Raw genomic sequence first — 6611 nt, 5'->3', positions numbered from 1 at the left:
AAGCTATTCATTTCTATTTTACTTCTGTTTTGCAGTATTCAAATATTTTTGTACGATTCTGCATTGGTCTGTATGTGGGTACTAATTTTAAAATTTTACACGGTTATAAGTGAACACCAAAGGTATAAAGGAGTTTGGCTTCAGTAACTTACACTTAAAGGAGTTTAGGTTCAGGACTATATATTGGTGATCTGTTATGTAAAAGAAAAATAATCATCAGATGTTTATACTTAATGGATGTCATCACTTATAAGTAAATACTTTTTTTTAGTCTAACTAAAAAGTCTTTATTAAAATAAGCAATATTTGACATGGACATAAGAAACATATAGTTAACTACCTTACAGTATTGTCAATTTGAAGAATATTTTTTAGATTAAGTATAGATTTCCTCACCAAATTCTGAGATAACAGACAAGAGAACATGAAACTTAGCAATAGTCTCTGGATGAAAAATCAGAAATAAATCATGTAACAGGAAACAAATAAAATTAAAGAAAATAAAAGTTTCAATAAGAAATTTAAATTCATGGAAAATAATTCCATAACAGATTACTAGGGAGAAGTTTTTTCTTGTTCTTTTAGTTTCAGGGTTTTATGTTTGTGTTTTATTTGTTGTTACCTCAAAAGACCAAATGGTATGATGCACATGTAGATACTCAGTAAATGAGCAGTTAATCTTTCATCTTAGAACTGTAACATTAAAAAGGAAAATTTTGAAATGGACAATGAAAGTTTAAAATTTTATGTATGAGGAAGAACATGCAGTTGATGAAGGTAAGTTAAAACCGACAGCAAAAAATAAAATAAAATAAAATCTGACAGCAAAGGATATTTTGACTAACATTCCTGAAGAGTCCATTGATTTTAAGATTTGCTTTAGGGTTCTGGACCAGGTATTCCACTACTGGACCACATGTAGCTTGGTTGGTTACCTAGAACCTAAGTCATCCAATTTCTCTTCCATTTTAGTTTTTTGCTTTGTAAAATTAGGGAGTTGGGCCAAATGACTTGGGTTTCTTTTGATGTATCATTATCAAAATGCTGTAACTTCTTATCAAGTGAAGTAATGAACACTGAAGCTTTTAAGCTTTTATGAAGTACTTCATGCTCTGAGCCATTATACATGTATATGTAAGCTATGAAAAAATGAATTCTAAATAAACACATGATGGGACTTCCTGGTGGTCCAGTGGCTGAGACTCGGCACTCGCAATGCAGTGGGCCCGGGTTTGATTCCTGGTCAGGGAACTAGATCCTGCGTGCCGCAACTAAAGATCCCACATGTCACAAGGAAGATGGACGATCTCTCATGCAGCAACCAAGACCCTGCGCAGCCAAATACATAAATAAACACATGATGAATACTGCAAAATGGATTCTAAATATTAACAAATGCTCCCTCAGAGTTAGTTCTCTCAGAGATAACTATAAACCATAAAACATTATAAACAATAAAAACGAAGGAAAAACTAGCCAAAAAGTTCAATGTTCTCCAAAGTTGTGTTGATCAAATCATGTGATGTATCAATGATCATATGACTGAAAGAAATGGAAAAATATATTTGATTCCTGTTATAAGAGGAAGCTGGATGTCGCTAGAAACTTTTGCGAGCTTTACGAGAGGAAGAGTTCCGTTTAGGAAAATAATCATTTTAGATGCTCTGGAGAAGCTTACTAGACGGAGCCTAGGTTCATCCATTCTCTCCATAAGGGAGGACCTAAGAGGGAAGAATGAGTGGTTTCCGCCTGGTGGAGACATTTACGTGACATTGTACCTCTTGCCTGCAAAAGGGCGATTAAAATTGGCACTTGCTTAAAGGAGTGAAAAACAGGTAAGAAAATTTTCATTTCCGAAAGGGGCACACGCGCATATACACACACTTAGTTGAAAGGGGAGGGGGAGGGAAATATAGAGGAAAGGAAGACACGGAAATGGAAGGCAGAATTAAATGAATGCTGATGGAAAAGTTAAAATCTGAAACGCAAGAAGGGCAAGTGTTAAGCGATAAAAGGGAGAAGAACAAGTCTTTTATCCCACTTAATTGGTCACCTGAAGAGAGGTCTTCCCGCCCCACCTGAGAAGACACTTCTAAAAAGCACAACTAAAAAGGTGGAGTGAAAATCCAGACTGTAGAAGGGAGCGATAAAGCCAGCAATTGGCTGCCCGGGCAGCACTCGTGGCTCCGCAAGAGGCAGTGCTGCGCGTCCTCGCCCAGGAGCTCGTCATCGCCGGCCGAGACGTCGCCAGGGTCGGCGCGCGCTGGGCAACCATCCCTGTAGCTTCCCGGGGAGACGCGCTCGTCCGGTCCCCAGGGGCCGGCGAGGCCGCCCACCGCGCGGCGCCGCCCCGAGGTCCCGGGAAGTGGACCCGCGGTTGTCCGGGCCCCCAGTCAAGCCGCGCGCCTGCCCCCTGAGGCCCCAAACCCGCGGAGAGCGCGTGGGGTGGCCGCTACGGGGTCCCAACCCGCCCGGGCTCCCTGAGCGGTCCATACAGCCCGCGCCCGGCCGCCTTCCCGGAAACGCCCACGCCGCGGGGAAGGCGGGGCCGCGGACACCCGGCGGCGCGCCCAGCGCCCCGCTATCTGCAATAATTGCAGCATCCGCCGCCGTCTGGGGCGATTCGCCACCCGGAAACCGGCTCCGCCAGGCTACACCGCAGGCCTTTGAGCCCCTTTTCGCATCCGTGGGGCTGAGCTGGCTGCCTGAGCCGGAGAGCTTTAGGTGAGTAGCCCCCGGAGAGCACTGAGCGTAAACTAAACCGGCGGCCGTGGCGGCAATCCTCTAGTGCCGGGCCAGAGGCTGGGAGCTAGCGCCCAGCGCCTTCTGGTTGTACGCAGAGTGGTGGGTGTGTGTGTGTGTGTCTCCTGTCGTTAGTTGTTATTGGAGTAGGTTTTTCTTGTTCGTTTTGTTTTAGTTCGAAAATCCACCATACTTTGCTGCTACTGTGGCCTGGGTTAGCACCTCTGATGTGCTAAGACTAATCAGTTCCTCCTGTTTGGGGAATATAAATAAGCCCCTGCTCAAAGCGCACGCTGAGTCTGTGGCTTTATTTTACTTACCAGGCATCAGCTTGTTATGTCAGCCTTGTTATCTCACCCTGGATTCTGGTGTGTTTTGTTGCCCAAAAGATCAATAGCAGGAAGACACCACTAACTTTAGCCTTCCATCAAGAAATCCAGGACACCAGTGGCTAGAGACAGAGCAGGTGCTTTACTTTGCCAGATCTACCTCTGTTTTCTCTGAAAGGCTAAAACCCCCTTTCCCCATTCATCTATAATGAGCCCTCCACCTGATATTATTGCTGCCATACAGTATCTCATGAAATTCTGGTTTACTGTTTCTCTCTAAGTCAAGAGTGAAACGTTTCAATTCAGCAAATACCTGTGCATCGTCTGTGGGCCAAGCAGGCCTGGGGACAAGAGATACAAATAAGAATGGAATACAATTCAGGAGCTCAAAATCCAATGGATCAGAATATACCTAACGATTAATTAGGTAGTGTGATTTACCCTACACTAATGATGTGAGCAAAATGACCGGTTCACATATTTTCTAGCATATTAAGGTCTTTAGAATTACAGTCCTATTGACTAGATTTTTGCCTTTTTAGAGTTTCCATAGAAGGCATGATAGAATAAGTAGGGAAAATCAGTGATGTAGGTCTGAATCCTGGGGCCTACACAGTAAGTTGCTGTGCTGGATATGGAAGTTTGGCACTCACACTCATTCCTACCTGTGGCTAGTGTGCCTTCTTGTACAGGAGAAACAGGAAAGCTAAAAACATTTCCCAGACTCCCTTCCAGTCAGAGTTCTGGGTGTAAATTAGAGTTCTGGATGACTTGCCTGAGATTCCAAAGGCAGAGATAAGGCAGAAGCCTCCCTGCTCCTCCCTGATATTTTTGGCTCTTTTCTGTTAGCATGGAAGGTGCACAAGGTGCCCGTGTCCAGGCTCCAGAGCTGTGGGTGTTGGGAGGGACTTACAGCAACCAGACTCAGCATGCCTTGTTGAATCACCAGCTCTCTGGCTGTCAAGAGGCAGCTGAGGGAGGTAGTGAACATACTCTGAGTTCCCTGTCCAGACAACTTCCGGATCCCAGCTTCTCAGGGTCACAGGTACAGTATGTTCTTGAACTCTTTGGTTCCTGTAGGCCTCCTGATTGTGGCAAAAATAGTATATTCCCTGGTGGCTCATCTAGTAGTGTTCTAGAAGTCATTCCTAGAGGCCCAGCCAAGACCCTGCACTTGTAGCCCTTTCAACAATCTCTAGCCTTTCAACAATTAATTTAATTCTCTGTATAAAATCTCTTTCTGCTTAAAATACTTGGCATCGTGTCTGTTTTCTGCATTGACTCTGAGTAATATGTTTGCTGTATAGCCTCTAAAAGCCACCTAAACCTAACCTCTTCAGTTTCTTTAGATGGGAAATGAAACCGTGAGATTAGATCCAGGGCCTGGCAGTGATTTGAATGCCTTCATTTGGGCTCTGCCCTCTCTAGTTGCTACAGACTCCTACATTTGAGTTGGCCCCCGAAGGTATTTGAGTTGGCCCCCTGAAGATATTTGAGTTTGTTACCCATACACTAGATTATCTCTGAAGTCTCTTGCTCTACAAGTATAATGTAAAACATTTCTTCGTTTAAAACATTCTCAGAGTATATCACAAGAGATTGTTGACTATCTGGTTCGTAACTAACTGTTCACGAGTCCTGTTGATAATTGGGAGGCCACTGACTCTTGGTTGGCACCCAAACCCTAATGATAGAACAGATTTTTCCTCTGGGGAAAAGGAATTTACATCTTTTTCACACAAAGCCTAGGAAACCAGTATGTGGGGAGATGGAACTCCCTGTATATGCACTTGTGTAATGAGGGAGCATTCTTTGTAGTCTTGGGTCATACACGTTAAGGAAAGTGCAATGATGATAAGTTCGAAAGAGTTTTGAACAGCCTTATAAAGTTATTAAGTATACCTTGCCAATACGGTAAAAGCTCTTTATGTGTGTGTTTTTTTAGGAATCTATTATTTATGTTTCTGTGGTTCATAAGGAGGAATGAAAGGTTTGAGTTTACCAGTGTCCCTTATCTGTGCTCTTCAGTACAGTACATGTATGCTTCTTTCTCAAGGAAAATCTCGTGAAAGGAAGATAAAGCACTGGGGGGACTTTTTTTGGGACTCCATGATGTACTTAGTACTAGTTTAAGGTTTTCTGTGACGTAGGCATTATCACCATTTTGCGGTTGAAGAAAATTGTCCAGACTGGCTAAGTAACTTGCCCCAAATGGCCCAATTAGGAGGCAATGACACAAGAAGGATTTACACTCAGGGTTTCCATGTCCTTTTTCCTCTGATCGCTCCACATAGCTTGCATATGATGCTCATTATGATCTCATTGACATGGATGTGCACAAAATTCCCTACCTGCACTTTCCTTTTCACCCCTTACCCCTTAATCATGTGATTCCTCTGCCTGTAATGGTCTTTATTTTCTTTTCGAAACTAAGTCATCTTTCAAGGCTTGATTCAAGTATCAGCCACGTAGGGCATTATCTGCTCTCCCCTGTTTAACTCTATGCCTGCACTTCTCACATTATAATTAAATTACCTTAAGGTGGCACTAGCTGCTGTAACAGATAATCTCCAAAACCTCAGTAACTTAACACAATAGAAGCTTATTTCTCATTCATATAAAGCCCAACCAGGTGTTCAGCTGGTGGCCTTCTCCTCAGTGATTCAGGAACGCTAACTCTTTTTATATTATGGCTTTGCCATCCCCTAAGACCTTGGAGTCCTTAGTTTCCAGGCAATGGACAGGAAAAGAGAGAACATAATGTAAAACATGGGAACTTTCTTACAGCAATGGAAGTACAACACATCATTTATCCCGACATCCCTTTGCCAGACTCAGGGACTTGCTACACTGACCTGCAAGGGAGGCTGGGAAATGTCAACTATCTGTGTGTCTAGGCAGCAGAGGAAACTGGTTTGGTGAACACATAGCAATCTCTGTCCCTTTCTTAAAGAGCAGAGACTGCATCTCAGTCATCTTTCTGTCTCTTGTGTTTACACACCATAGAAACCCAGTAAAAGGCTGATGAACTTCAATGATTGTGAAAAGATGGGGTTGCTTATCTCATGTGCCTTAAATTAAAACTTAACCACACTTCATTATGGTTACCTAGGGAATGATCTGTCATTCTCTGACTAGGTTGCAACCTTTGAGTATAGGAACTGTGTCAGACTGTTCACATTCAAATCCCTAACACAAGGGCTAGAACATGGTAAGAGCTTAATAGAGGTTTGTTGAATGAATGAGTCCTTAGAGAGAAAAAAAGAGGGACAGAGTTAGTCTACATGGAGTTAGGAAATACTAACTGAGATGGTGACATTTGGGTTAGATCTTGAATGACTCGTAGAACTTTACCAAGTAGAGAAGTAAAACATGAAACCCCAGGCAGTGATGGTAGTTGTGTTTTGTTGTTCTTGTTGTTTTGTTTCATGAGTGGAAAGGAACAATCATATGTTTATAAGCCCAACTTTTAAAAATTCAATATTCAAATATTACAACTAAACTTCAGGGATAGGGCAGAAAAAATACATAACCTTACAA

General features: G+C 42.8%; 1 protein-coding gene across 8 annotated transcripts in view; it reads left to right on the top strand.

The window, feature by feature from the left end:
• The first annotated feature begins 2278 nt into the window (after positions 1-2278).
• SLC9B2 (solute carrier family 9 member B2) overlaps positions 2279-6611 on the top strand; it is a 45824-nt gene continuing 41491 nt past the window's right edge. For 4 of the 8 annotated variants that reach the window (XM_082389099.1, XM_082389096.1, XM_082389098.1 and 1 more), the window contains exon 1: positions 2288-2724. The gene's annotated coding sequence lies outside the window, so the exon portion shown is untranslated. Of the gene's footprint in view, positions 2725-6611 lie in introns of all 8 variants that reach the window. The other 4 variants (XR_014243646.1, XM_082389100.1, XM_082389102.1 and 1 more) reach the window with 3 other exon arrangements.

The sequence above is a fragment of the Balaenoptera borealis genome, assembly GCF_965194805.1.
Source record: "Balaenoptera borealis genome assembly, chromosome: 4".
NCBI lineage: Eukaryota > Metazoa > Chordata > Mammalia > Artiodactyla > Balaenopteridae > Balaenoptera > Balaenoptera borealis.
Note: the sequence above shows the minus strand (reverse complement) of the source record. Positions and strands in the feature narration are given on the sequence as shown.